This window comes from Sphaerodactylus townsendi, linkage group LG05, assembly GCF_021028975.2.
Source record: "Sphaerodactylus townsendi isolate TG3544 linkage group LG05, MPM_Stown_v2.3, whole genome shotgun sequence".
In the NCBI taxonomy this organism is placed as follows: Eukaryota; Metazoa; Chordata; class Lepidosauria; order Squamata; family Sphaerodactylidae; genus Sphaerodactylus; species Sphaerodactylus townsendi.
The window spans coordinates 59,404,245-59,418,958 of record NC_059429.1 but is presented as its reverse complement, the minus strand read 5'-3'; the positions used below and the strand labels follow the sequence as shown (position 1 = coordinate 59,418,958).

Genomic DNA, 14,714 nt, shown 5'->3' with positions numbered 1-14,714 from the left:
GGGGCGGCGTTTTTACCGCCCCCAGGCCGTCGTTTTTGGCCCATGCGGAAAGGGCCAAAGGGAAGAATACCAACATTCAAATGCAGAGTTAACATTACAAAGGATAGGGGCTTGGAGAGCTGTGGCTGCATTTTAGCTTTCGTTTCCTGGAAGGCTGGAAGGGGGAGGGGGGATGAGCCAGGGGGCCCATCCTGATATTATTCAGGGCTGAATAAAACCTGGAAAAAAAAACTTATTAGGACTTTTTTCAAGTTTTTTGCTGATTCGGCTTTACCAAACCAACAAGCCTATTCTGAACTAGTATGGTGGTACAGAGTTTGGCCCCTTCCGCACATGCAGAATAATGTACTGTGGGGCCAGGACCGCGTCTCTGGTCCTACACAGCTGAATTAGTTTAAGAAAAACTTAAAGTTAGAAATAAATTCCCAAAAAGCAATTTTGAAACAGAAGATAAGTTTACTGGACAGCATAAGTATCTGACCAGGGTGTCCCCTTAAGGATAAGAGGCACACCCTTGATACAAAGGGACCCAATTTTATAGACACAAAAATACAGAAAGTTACAGGAGGTTGACCCTCCCGGGTGGCTCTCGAAAGAGACACACCCTCTATACAAAAGACCCCAATCTTTATAGATACAGAATACAGACGTCACACAATCCACCCCTTAAGTTTCACGTATTAATCCATACCCCTTTCACGTGCTACAAGCATGTATGTTCAAACCTCATTGGAGAGAACTGTCTCCTGGTCACATGAAGACAGCCTCTTATTCTACGTCAAACGCTGCATGCTGTTACCTCTATCCATATACAAAGGGCAGCCATAAAACTAGCCTCTGTCTTTCTTGTTTCCAAGAAAAACCTGTTTTGCTAAGTTTTCTCCCAGAGAGAGATATCCCCTTCAAGCAATGCAGCATTCTGACTCTACATACTTTTAGATCATAAAACTTCCTTCTCCCAGTTAAAATGTTAAAACATTTAAAAGATTATACATACACTGATTCCAACACAATAGAATTATAGTAAAATACTAATACATGTGAATCTCTCATTATCATTTCTGTGTTCATTTAATTATATAGAAAAACACTTTGTAATTTAACTAATCACATTCATTTCTAACCCAAAAAACCAAAGTTATAAAATGCATATTTCTGCTGTCACGTTGGTCCTCAGTGACAAGACCTTAAAGATGTTATCTTGCTTGCCTGCATAATCACTGACAAGCTGGTAACATTCCTTTGACCTACTGCAAAAATGCAGGCTTTTGCTGGTCACTATACAGAAGCTCCCATTTTGATTCTTTGCAATCTTTGGTTCAGGCAACTTAATCTTTCTTGATTAAATACAATTTTATACACATTCTGGTCCATCTCCACAGTACCTTCACAATTGTTTGCAAATGGATTTTGCTATTCTGCACAGCTGATAAGTGGATTGAAAGTGGATTGAAAGTGCATTATTCTGCATGTGCAGAAAAGGACTTTGATTTTAATCAGGAAGATCTGGGGTCAGTTCCCCTACTTAGTCATGAAGATCCCAGAGTGATCTTGGGCCCTCTCTCAGCTTAGCCTTCCTCACAGGATAATTGTGAAGATAAAGCAATGAGGTTTGTGGTAGGCAGCTCATCTCTCCCTAAAGTTCTTTGAGTAAAAATGTGATAAAAGCACAATAAAATAAGAACGGGAACTCAGTAATGGGCCTTTCATGGATACAGACCAAGAAAAGTATGTGGAATCCTGTCTGGCTATGCATATTTCTATCACTGTGTTGAAGTCATTATGCAGATTAAGATAGAAAATATCACATAATGGGATTCAAAGTTTATTCTCTTATGCATGGCTTATTTAAGGTATATTGTTGCCCCACATAAGGTACGCTCAGTGCTTGGCTTGGACCTGGCTGCCAGCAACATAATTCCTGGAGGTAAAGCCTCCAGTGCCTTCACTTCCTGTGCCTTCAAAAATCATGGGCAAGTTTATCCCCTACAGTGATTTAGCAGTGTCTTTATTGGGCTACTGGCAACCCTAGGGAATTGATCTCTGTAGTTGGGAGATCTGTGATTCCAAGAGATCTCCAGGCCCCACCTGGAGGCTGGTAATGCTAGAACAGGGGTCTGCAACCTGCGGCTCTCCAGATGTTCATGGACTACAAATCCCATCTGATGGGATTTGTAGCCCATGAACATCTGAAGAGCCGCAGGTTGCAGACCCCTGTGCTAGAAAGAGAGAAGGAAGTGAAAAAGGGGAGAGACTATGAGTGACTTTAGGAAGGAGAAAGAGGAAACAGTGGGGAAGGGGAAAATAAGCTGCTTCCTGCAACTTATTGCATGTTCCCACTTGTAATTCATAAATGAAAATTTCTTGTGGAATAAGCATAATCAAAAAACCTCACACACATCTACAGGAATACTGTAGACCACTTCCTGATAAAGCCACACTAATTTTATAGTGAAAATGGAAGCAAAGTAACCTAGGATATAATATTCATATACTAATGCTTTCCTTATATTAGTGAATCTATGTCAAATACACTGCAGGAGATATGACATTTTATTATGCTCTGGAATGAATAGTGTCATTTCTAAAAATGGAAATGAAATCGTTCTATACCACACAGATTTCATGCAAGAAGCAGCAAGATAGTCTTTTTACAAGGAATTCCCTCTAGATGCCTTCCTTTATCTTGTTCCCCCCCTGAAATTAGCAAAAGGGTCTAGATTTATTTTTAAAATACTCTACAAATAGGTAATGATATTAACTGCAGAAATGAACTGAGAGAAATCCTTTTGACTCCAGATCCTATTCCATGCCAGATTTTGTAAAATATGTTATGTCTACTTACATCCTCAGCCTTCCTCTGATTTTCTGTAATCTAAACTATAACCAAGTGCTTGAAAACCTTCTCCTACAAATTATCGCACATCAGTGTCCGAGCTTGAAGAACGTAGCCTTGGTGACCTATGACTGGCTATGAATGACAAATCAAAAGTCAACGTTTCAGAAATCAGCTGGTTTTTTTTCCTGCTGAGCTGCAGCTAGAAGAGGAATGCAGAATGAAAGAATCTGAAAATAAAGGTAAGGAACTGATTCCTGGAAACATGTACAGTGTTTACAAAAAGATTTTGTCTAATAAATATATGGGACAGTGATGATAGTCTGTTTTGCTGAATAACCATTTTAAAATTGCATCCTAGCATCCTGAAGGCAAAGAAGGCTTGTTTAAAAATAAATGCAGTTATATAATATGCTAAGGGATTTCAGCTTGTACTGAAATCTCTTTCTGGTATCAAAATGTTTTGTGTTTGCTATTCATTGCACAAATTAGGATGCTTAATTTACAAGATCTTAGCTGAGAATTAAATATATGTTGCTATATGACTAGTAAAACAGTCCTTTGCTGTGTGCCTATTAGCATAGCAAGACTTCCAAGTGTGAAAATATATATTTACTGTTGGTTATCTGGTGATATTAATGTCAGCCACAAATAATGAAATGGCTCCATGTTAAAATATTAATATCCCTGTGTAATCTGCAGTAGATAAAATCCTTTCTTTTGAAAGCATAAAAACATATTAAACCATCTGATCATTTTGGATATATGCATCAAGGTGTCCTTCATATCTGTATCAATATACCTTCTTCCCTTCGGGAAAAAACCATTTTAAAATCCTGATGACATGTCATTACATATTTATGTTAAACTATTTGTGAATTAATATCTAAACTATAAAAACCAAGAGTGTCCAAGGGAGTGAAGGAAGATAACTTGAACTGTGTGCTTTCCCTGTGATGCTGAGGTGGTGAGGAGTCATTAGTCTCCAATACAGATAAGATATTTTAAGTGAGTTTTAAAAAATGAAATATTTGGCCTTCTCAGAAATTTATCTGATTTCTACAAATTTTGTAGACATGGCAAAGGGGTGGGGATGATTTGACCATGGCAGAACTTGGTTTGACAGAGGTCTCCAACCAATGTATTTTAGAGAGTGGAGCTGTACATCTTTCACATATAACCTAATTTGTGAGGAAAACCTATTTAGATAAGTTTGTGTAGTACAGATGCTATCAATAGGAGCTTGAAGACAATGCAGGGATACTCTATATTTAGATAGCTGTGACAGCATCTGTTTCTTTTTTGATCCAAGAAATGCTAACAGCTGATATAGGCAGCAGCTACGAATCCCTTTAACCTTTAAGGAGGAATTGTGTTTTGCCCTTGAAACTCTTGTTTTTAATTGCATGCCAGTGGTACTATAAGCATTCTTATTTAATTGCAGACTGGACTAATCTGCAGCACATTCAGCTTTATGCTGCTGCAGATTAATCCTCAAAGAGCAGAAAAAAGGCCTAGGCCTGAAGCCTGTATTTGTGTAGTTTCATTAGCCCCCTTCATGTTTTTCTGAGCAGAGTTAGTGTGTAGTCAGGCATTTAAAAATAATTGTATATCGCCTTAACAAAATCTATCCTTAAGACTCTGATCTAGTGCCTCTTTAAAATTAAATAGCTATGCTTCATAGAAGAATACATTGTGTAGAGAAGGACTACTGTAGAGATGATTTTGGGTTAAAGGTAAATCAATTAAGGATGTCAGCCTCCAGGTGGGACCTCCGGATTACAGAGATCAGTTCCCCTGGAGAAAACAGATGCTGTGGAGAGTGGACTCTATGGCTGATTATGCACAAGATGTTTGGTGATGGTAAATACCCGCCGCAGCAAAATTTCTTGAACAGACATATTTCTTCAAGCCCTGCTTTCACTTTTCATTCTCTCTGAAGCAAGCAAGACTACTTCTAGCACAAATTTAATTTTGCTGGCTGCCGAAGTGGGAGATTTGCCAGTGAGTACAGCTTTGCCCTGGACATGTTCTCTCTGCCCACAATCAGTCTTCCCAGCAAGTGGTGCAAGCACTGTGCTGCCTGCTCAAGTGTCAACAGAGAAAAGTGAGAAGAGTGCTCTGCAAACCCAATGCACAGAGAACAGGCTTGAAATAAGTGCTTCGTGGGTAATGAGCCTATGGCATTATACTCTGCTGAGGTCCCTGCCCCTCCCAAACTCCACCTCAACTCTCCAGGAGTTTACCAACCTGGATCGGGCAACCCTATCCCTCCATCCCCCAGTAGTGATGGAGGGGACCAGTCTCATATGCAAAACCAGTCATAGCCAAACATTTTCAACAAGCTCACCAATTCTTAGTGCCATCCTGCAGTATATGTTTGCAGGGTTTTTTTTTTAAAGTTCTGTGTTTGAGCCTATGTAGCTGGCATAATGTTACAATAACTGGCCAATTAAAGACTAATATTCTGGGAGCCAACTTGCACATTCAGCGGAATCAAATGGTAAAGTTTTTCCTGGATCGTATCAGATTGTAGCTAGGAGTTGCATATTTGAATGGTGCTCTACAAAACAAGCTATCCTTGCATATGCAAAAAGATGCTAGGTGGAATGCTAGCTTTTAAACCCTTAACCCATGGCACATTAATTTTGCATGTTCCATTACTTCTATCAGCTGGGGGGGGGGGGGGGCAAACTCATGCAATGTCCTGCCTGTAGTTTCAAGTGATAATCCCAGTAATTCTTTACAACTGATTATGCTGAATATATATACTGGCCTTAATAATGTAAATAGATAAAGAATATATGTTTGGAATATTAAGCAATCATTCCTGACACTGGATCACCCTGCTCCATTGTATACCACTCATTTGTAGTGTTGTCAACCTTGGCTTGGAAAATTCCAGAAGGTTTGGGGACAATGCATGGAGAAAGTAGAACTGGAGGAGGGGAAGGGGCTTAGAGGAATATACTGCCACAGAGTCCACCCTGCCAAGCTGCCTTTTCCTCTGGGGTACTGATCTCTGTAGTCTGCAGATTAGTAGTAATTCCAGATGGATGGAAACCATGCTCCCTTGGCTGATTAGTAGGGAAGAACCACCTTCCCTGAATTGTGTGGTATTGTACCTCATTGCATTTTAGAAAATATGTAAAGCCTGTTTTTATTTATTTACTTCGTTTATACTGTACCTCTCTCCCAAATGAGAAAGTGACTTACATCATTCTCCTTTCCTCCATTTTATCTTCCCAATAAAACAGTGAGGTAGGTTAGGCTGAGAACCAGTAACTACCTGAAGGTCAATCAGCAAGTTTTTATGGCAGAATGGCATCTGAACCTCAATCTTTGGGATTTTAATCCAGCACATTAACATTTGCACTACGCAGGCTCTCTCTGGGATTAAAACCCAGAAAGTCTCAAGCCTCAAACAACACACGAAAGAACACATTAAGATTAGTTCTAATTAACCACAGGAAAATGATGGCTTTGTGGGTTTTGTTCCAAGAGAAAATTTCAAGCCTTTCCCCCCCTAAACCTTGTCATTGATATTTGGTTAATATGTGGTTTAAAAGTTTAGAGTACATTAAAACATATCACTTCTAATAAGACAAGAATAATGAAACCATAATAACCCCCAGACTGCTTTTATCTAAGTCACTTTTAAATCTGTGGAGCAAACATTAGTGAACAGTTTAAAGTTCGATAAATAATGCCTCTCAACCAGGTGTATGGATTAGAGTTGCCAGTTTCCAGGTGGAGACTAGAGAGCTCTTGGAATTACAACTGATCCACAGACAACAGAGATCATTTCCCCTGTAGAAAATGGCAGCTTTCAAGGGTAGAATCTATGGCATCACATCCCTGCTGAGGTACTTTCCTCCCCAAACCCCACCCTCACCAGGTTCAACCCCAAAGCCTTCAGGAATTTCCAGCTTGGAACTGGCAGCCCAATTATGGATGGATAAGAAAGGGAAGTAAATAAGCTCTTTCCAAAGCAATAGAGTCTTGGGAATGCAAGTGGGGTAACCAACATGGTAAGAACAAGTAGGCTAGCAGGAAGGATGGAGAGCAACACAATGGATCCACAAGGCCAAGACTACATGCAAGATGTGGAAGGTGACCTGTAAACCATGGTAGATAATCTTGATCTGAATTCAGGCATTATGACACACTGGGATTAAGCACTGGGCCCAAACATGGTTTATTTGCCTTGTTTGCATGCCCTCCTCATTCTTGCATTCTTCTCCACAGGCACAGAAACCAAACTATGTTTCTGCTTACTGGTGACCAATCTCCATTTAATCTCAGTTTTTTGAGACAATCTGCCATAGACCAGATCAGCCAATGAATTGACAATCCATGGAATGTTATCAGTTAGGTCAGGGGTCAGCAACCTTTACCACCCAAAGAGCCATTTGGACCCGTTTTCCATGTCCCCAAAGATCTACCGAGCCGGAGAGGCGGCTCTGCATGGAGCTGCCTCTGGTTCAGCCCTTCCACTCACCTTTCCTTCCAGCGCTGCTCTGGAGGGACACGCCCATGCTACCCTCCGACCTCCAGGCCATGCGGAGCCACAGTATAAGGCTGAAAGAGCCGCATGCGGCTCCGGAGCCGCGGCTTGCAGACCCCTGAGCTAGGTAGACTACTTTGGATTATTTTGGGGTCTGTAGGGAGCCAGTTTAGTGCAAAATATGCATGCATCCCATAGGATGAGGATGGACACAAATGTTTAATATGCTAAACATTTAAATGCATGGCAGCAGTTACTATGAAAAGGACAGGTCCACATTATAGTGTCTTATGGCCTCCCCAGAAGTGGCAATGTACCATCCTGCATCTCAATGCACATGTAGTTTATACTGAAGTACAAAATGTAAAAGTGAGGAGGTGCCTCAGAGAAAAAGCATGCCACAGCATCATTTCAAAGCAAGGACTGTGGTGCTATAACTAGAGAGATAGGGCCAAACTGAATGTGACAATATCTTCATGTCTAACACAGGGATGCAGCTGGCATTTCAAAGCCTAAAATGATTGACTTAAAAATGTCATGAGGGCCTGATCAGCATGGCAGAACAGGATGCTGTTGTTTTATGCCTTTTCAAGTGGTAAAAACAGATATAGGGGAGCCCAGCTGTTTCAGCACTTGAAAAGGTGCAGGGGAAGGGAAATGAGTGACTTGTTCCACCATGCTGATTGGACCTTTGTGGCATTTTTAGATTTCTCATTTTAGGCTTTAAAAGGGAGGCGGTGTCTGTCTCCACATAAGGGATGCCGCCACAGCTTTGTCATTCAGTTGAGGATTGTTGCTGCTTGAAGGTTAGCAAGTCCTAATCCAAGTATATGTTGCACCAGCATGGAAGAGCTGTTGCTTCATGATCTGTACAGTTGTTTAAGGCACCTGATAGAAATTTAGTGGGAATGATGGCAGTTTATCATCCACCTTTTGTCTGTGTTGGAATTAAAAGTGGAATTTTTGGAGCTTCCATCAAAACACTAACCAGGCTTACCCTGCTTTGTCTAGCAAGACTGCTGCACATCATATGCCTTCCAATAATATAGAGCTGCCACCCTCTGGGTAGGACCTGGAAACCTCCTGGAATTACAATTGATCTCCAGAGATCAGTTTCCCTGGGGGAAATGGCTACTTTGGTGGGCGGGCTGTGTGGCATTATAACCTGCTGTAATTCCTTCCTTCCCTAGGCCCTGTCTCCAGGAAATTCCCAACCCAAAGCTGGCCACCCAAAACCATATCGTACCTCCAAATAGTTAAGTAGTTTTATGGCTCACACTCAGGCTGTATCTTTTTTTAAAGCCTTGTTATGAGTGTCACTGTTCTAAATGTTTTATTCATGATGGTTTTTGAGTAATTTCAATTCTGCCAACAGGCAGTTTTGAATTATTGACTTTAAACTATGTGTTTTTATGTATTTTGTTGTGATTTATTGTTTACATTGTAAGTTACCTTAAGTTCTATAAGGAAGGAAGGCAGCTAATAAATGTTCTAAATAAATAAATAGAGAACCAAATGTCTACATTCATAAACATATCACTACATTGAAGTGTCCTCTTATTTCAATGGCTGTTACATAATCTGGGGTTTGCTGTCTTTCCTAGGTACATGATATAAATACAATTTGTCCTTTCACACAGAGTTAATTTTTGCTAAAAGACCCCCAAAGTCTGCAAGTTTCCTGCAGTGGGTTTTATTCTGTAAGAGCTTTCTATAACATTGCTCAGAATCAATGTGATAGCACTAAATTAGCACTTAAGGCTGCAATCATATGTACACTTACCAAAGAGAAAGCCTCCTTTTTGCTATCAAGTCACAGCTGACTTATGGCAACTCTCTGGGTTTTTCAAGGCAAAAGATGGTCATGGTTTGTTTGCTATTACCTGCCTCTGTGTCACAGCCCTGGACTTCCTTGGGGTTTCCCATCCTAATACTAACTACGGCCACCCCTACTTAGCTTCTAAGAACTGATGAATCAGGCTAGCCGGGGCTATCCAGATTAGGCATTTACTTTGCAATAAATACACCCATGATCTACCTGTATGGTTGCAACTGTTCACAGTTATATGGAAGTAACACCATTGAAATCTGAGGCTCTTACCTCTGATTAAACACACAAAAGGCTAGATTACACATCTACATTTGTGGTGGTTTTTCTGCTGTTTTGCAAGCAACATTCTGTGTAAGCTGCATGGCCATGCAGCACTGTATTTGTACCACACAGTTTGAGTTGCCACCGGCAAAGGGAGCTTGTGCAGGTGGCTCAGTTCCACACAGTTCCCTACCACAGTTAGAGGGACTATTGGTTGCAGGAAATTGTAGAGTCTGCTGTCACCAACACTGCTTCATTTGGTTCATGTATTCTGCCCAAATAACCTGCAGACCATTTGTGTACTTAGTATGTCTTAGTAAAAGTCTTGATACAAATCCTATGCTACAGTAAGTCAAAGTAGATACTCTTAACATACTCTAAAGAACACTGTCTCACTATAAGATATTTTAAAAAGAACTGTGAAGTTCTGCCATACAGCAGATGGCAATGTTGCCCCAGATCCATCCAACTGTGCAGCTTTCAGTGTCATCCTATGAGGAGTCCCATACTTCTGACTCAACTGAAGTCAATGGGCTTAAAAGACTGTGACAATTCAGAACTGCCTTGTTAATCCAACTTTCGTTTCACTTGTGAAATGCAAATAGACTATTTTCTTGTGAAGTTCCTTAAGGGGTGGTCTTCTTTGTGTATTTTCAGCAGGGTATTTTAATTTGACTTTAACTACTCAAATGAAAAAAATGCTAATGTTTGGTGATACATTTTTACACAATTTAATTAATTGCATCTTCCAAATGGATACCTTTTTTGTGGCGGGGGGTGGGGGCGGTGCTGTCAAGTCATATCAGACTTGTGGAAACCCTGGGAGGTTTTTAAGGCAAGAGATGTTCAGTGATGGCTTTTTATTGCCTGCCTCCAGATCATGACCCTAGAATTCCTTGGTAGTTTCAACATCTAACTTCTGAGATCTGACAGATCCGGATAACCTGGGGCAGGAAGGGAGAAATTATGCCTTTCTTTTCTGGGGAGTTCCCTTGTCTGAGAAGTTCAATGGAAATTACCCTGCTAACCCTCTACCACCACTCAGAACCTCCTAAGTTAGACTGTCCTAGTGAGAAAGCCTTCCTCCAGTGTAGTACTAGAATAATAACAAAATAACTTTTTCATCAAACCAGTAGCAATCTTGCAGACTAGTATATGGGAAAAAAGATTGAAGGAAATGTCCCAGATATATAGGTTGTACTAAGTGAAGCAAAAAAGTCTTTATAAAAAAGGTTTATTGTAAAAAAGAGAAAACAGCAGGGATTTGGATTTAAAAAATAGGAGAGGTGAAAAAGGCAAATAAAATACAAGGAAAAACACACAGCAACAGGACTAATACCGGGTACTAGAGCTGGAGAAATCTCAGTATGGTTTCAAGTGGCATTTGCAGGAAATTGTGCTGCGTGTTCACAGGCTGCCCACTGCAGATGGGAGCAAAAAGGATCCTGTTACCATGACAAAGCCCCGTGCTTACTGTATCTTCTTTGCATGAAACACACTCCATTAATTTTCATTGGCTTTAGACAGAGAATGTATAAAATAACCTGGTGGAATTGCTCCAAATGAGAGACATTTCGCCCTATCTCATTTCTTCAATCTGCAACAAAAACAATTATTTTATTTTCTGTAACATGAGGGGAACAAGACATGATCAAAAGAAAAGAGGAGAAATGGTAGAAAATATATGGGTCAGGATAATCTGGGAAAATTTACCAAAGCATTGTCTGTGGTCATAAACACTTCATGTCCACCAACTTCTAAAACATTAAGATTGGAAACTAGAGGGTCAAACAATGTACCCCCCTCCCTATGTATAAACATATTTCCTGTAGGATGTTCACACCCCAACCAGTAACCTTCCTGAAGTTATGAAACCATTTTTGGAATTGGCAGGTGAGTTTTAAAAGGTTAATTTCCATTGGTGCATACATATTATTCCTATTGGACTGAACGTATAAAGAGCTCTCACATTAAATCTCCACACTACTTCTTGAAGTAATTTTCAAAGTTTAAAAGAACCATGTCAGAATTTTGCAGTAGCACTTGCTAAGAGCTGCTCTCTGAAAAGAGACTCAAGTGTGTATGTGTGCTGGGGGGTGGAGTGACAACTGTGTCAGTTTTCTCTGGATTCCAGCTACAATTTAAAGATGCAGTCTCCAGAATCAGGCTTTCCCCTCTAAATTTGGCAGGGTTTAAAAATATGAATGATTATTTCCAACATTTTTCCTGTTTCTAGAAAACACATTTTCTGCTTTCTATGTCACTTTCTAAAATCAAAGGCTGTTTCCGCACGAAGGCGGAAACGGCCAGGTCGGCGTTTCTGACGCCGACCCGACGACGCTGGCACCGTCTGCACGGACGGTCCTGGGAACAGCCGGGCAGCCGGCGTCACGGAGCACCGGCGCCCGGCCGACCCGGCATGTCCCCAGGCCTCGGCGACGCGCCGGAGGCCCGGGGACAAGGTAAGTGCCGGGTGGGGGAGGCGTTGTGAAGCCACTGCCGTTCACTCGGCAGCGGCTTCACGGAGGCGTTTCCCCAAAAAGAGCGCTTCCCAGTGCTCTGGGGAAATGCCGGCTTCAGGCCGGGCGGGTGGCGCGAGGGCGGCGCAGCTGCGTTGCAGCTGCGCCTCCCGTGCGAATGGCGGCCTGGAGACAGCGTTTTTGTCGTCTCCAGGTCGCTATTTAATGCCTGTGTGGAAACGGCCAAAGAAAAGCAGTTCGGCTTTTGAGTGAATTTATCATGTTTTAAATGGCTGTCTTTTCATTGTCATAGTCAAAGTCAGTGGGGTTTTTTTAACCTGTATATGATATATAGTATATTCTGTTACACACACATGCACGCACGCACACACACACACTGCAATGGCCCCACCACATGTTATGTTTTTAGATACATGCCTAAGATATTTAAATATCTTATTTATCAAAATATTTTATATCCTGCCTTTTTCTAAGGACTCAAGATGCTTTACAAGAAGCCAACAAAATATAACAAAACCACAAAACATACCTATCACTTAACCACAAATATATGGTCTGAATAAACAAGTATTTTTATAATTCTAAAGTTGCCCTTAGAATAGCTCTCTAAAACAGTAATCTCAGTTAAAAGCCTTTTGATCTTATGCACCTTCCTGAGGGTAGGAAGTGACATCCAGTTGTCCTCCTGTGGACTATTTCTTAACATAAATCTAATGAACTCTCAGACCATATAGAAGGAGCATACATAACTGTGAAACGACACTGTAAGTAGAAGCTGATCAGAGATACATCATTGGCAGATGGATTTATAGAGGCAGATGCTATTTATCAAGTCTAAAAGTATAAAGTGTAGCTACTGCAAATGTGTGTTTGCAAGTCAGGGTATTATACTGGCACACTAATCAAGGCTAGCTGCAGTTTCCTCTCAAGTAACATCATGAACTATGAACCAACATGTATAACTTTTAGATGGCTAACAATTATCATGTTGTGCACCTCCAAAATCTGTGATCAACAAGTTCAATTGGCAAATAAACTAACAAAGAAATGATTGCTTTTCATTCTGTGTGTAGCTATTACCCACAAAAAGGCAGTCTGTATTGTATTGTTGTCACTAAAGGGCACATTTGTATACTAACATGGGAGTTGCTAGCTATGGGTTGTGCTGTAAGGTGATTTGGAGTGACTTGTACTTGCAAAGCAATTGAACAAAATCATACTATGATTCAAAGGTGTTCAAAATTGATGATGTAAATCTTGAGTTGTGATATATATACCAGTTTTAGTTATTTATATGAATTCAACAATATGAACTCATCTGAGAATAGATTGAAATGACAGGAGCAGTACAATAACCCATTGAATACCTTAAAAGTTCAAAGTGGATGCAGGAATTAAAGCTAGAAAATTATTGTCGCCTGAAGTTCCAGGCAAGTATTCAGCAACCTTTTAATTGACTTTACTTGGCTACTGTTGACTTGAATCCACTCTGTTTTAGCCCACAAATCCTGCCAAGATATTAAACAGCATAGTACAGAATGTACTGCCATAGTGAATTGTTTGTTATAGGAGCAGGTAGAAATAATTGATTGAAGGAGATGAAAATACTTTCATTCTTTCTATCTAGAAACTTCATTTGCATTGTTAAAAAATTATATCAGTGATGAAAGAAGACATCAATGATAATGTTTTTCCCAACAATGTTAGCACTATACACTGATACAAATAGACCAGTCAGTTATAAAGGGCAACAAGCTTCTCTGTGTTTTTGATGCCACACTTTAACAGTTATATTAAAAATGATAATTTAATTTAAAAGCAGTTTTCCTTATTCCTACATGAAAAGCTGTATCTGCTAAGGTTCCCTCTTCTGTGCCAATGATTAAAAATAATAGAATCATAGAGTTGGAAGAGACTCCCAAGGGCCATCAAGTGCAACCCCCTGCGATGCAGGAACACATAATCCAAGCATTAGATACAGGAGCTCTGCTTTTGGTAACTCTAAATTGGAAAAAAAACCCAGCCAATTCCATCTTCCTTCCCTCTTTCCTCTGCAATTGTAAAGAAAAGATATAAAAGTGGATATAATAAATTCCAGGTTTGACATGAAAAATATTCACACCCATAGACCTGGAACAGTCAAGTTACAATCTGTTGTTCTACAATATGCATGCTGGGACATATTTCTTAGGTAACACTGCAAGAGCCCATCAGTGGTAGTAATATAGAGGCTGCTCAGATACAGAAAAGACTCCTGTACTTTTAAACAGTGGAATAAAATTATTTATTTATTTATTTATTTATTTATTTATTTATTTATTTATTTATTTATTTATTGGGTTTATAAACCGCCCTCCCCCGAAGGGCTCAGTGATGAAAGTTAATCGCACCTGTTTTTAAAAATCTTACCTGCTTAAATTCCTGCTCCTATCCAGCTATTAAAGCTACAGGAAGTCTGCTGCTTCTTGATATCTGGACATCAAAAAATTAAAGGTTCTTTGAACTGCAGATGGCTAAGATGGTTGGGTGGTCCCCAGTTCAGATCTTGCAGCTGCCAAAAACTCATAGGAAGGAAGCCTTAGGCAAGACATTCTGGTTCTCACCCCTTCCTATGTGATATGGGGATAATAATGCTGGTCTGCTTTCCTAGATTGTTGTTGGGAGTCCATCAAACACTAAAAGTACAGAATCAGTCTAAATCCAACTATTAATAGTTTTAACCAATTGAGAAATCACCTGTATATAGATCATAAACTGCTTGTTCTTTGTTTATTTCTGGGATAAGCAGTTTCAGGACTG

At 40.2% G+C, this 14,714-nt stretch overlaps 1 protein-coding gene across 1 annotated transcript in view; it reads left to right on the top strand.

The window, feature by feature from the left end:
* Positions 1 to 2,796: 2,796 nt before the first annotated feature.
* DNAJC6 (DnaJ heat shock protein family (Hsp40) member C6) overlaps positions 2,797 to 14,714 on the top strand; it is a 62,947-nt gene continuing 51,029 nt past the window's right edge. The window contains exon 1 of the mRNA XM_048496608.1: positions 2,797 to 3,078. The gene's annotated coding sequence lies outside the window, so the exon portion shown is untranslated. The remainder of the gene's footprint in view (positions 3,079 to 14,714) is intronic.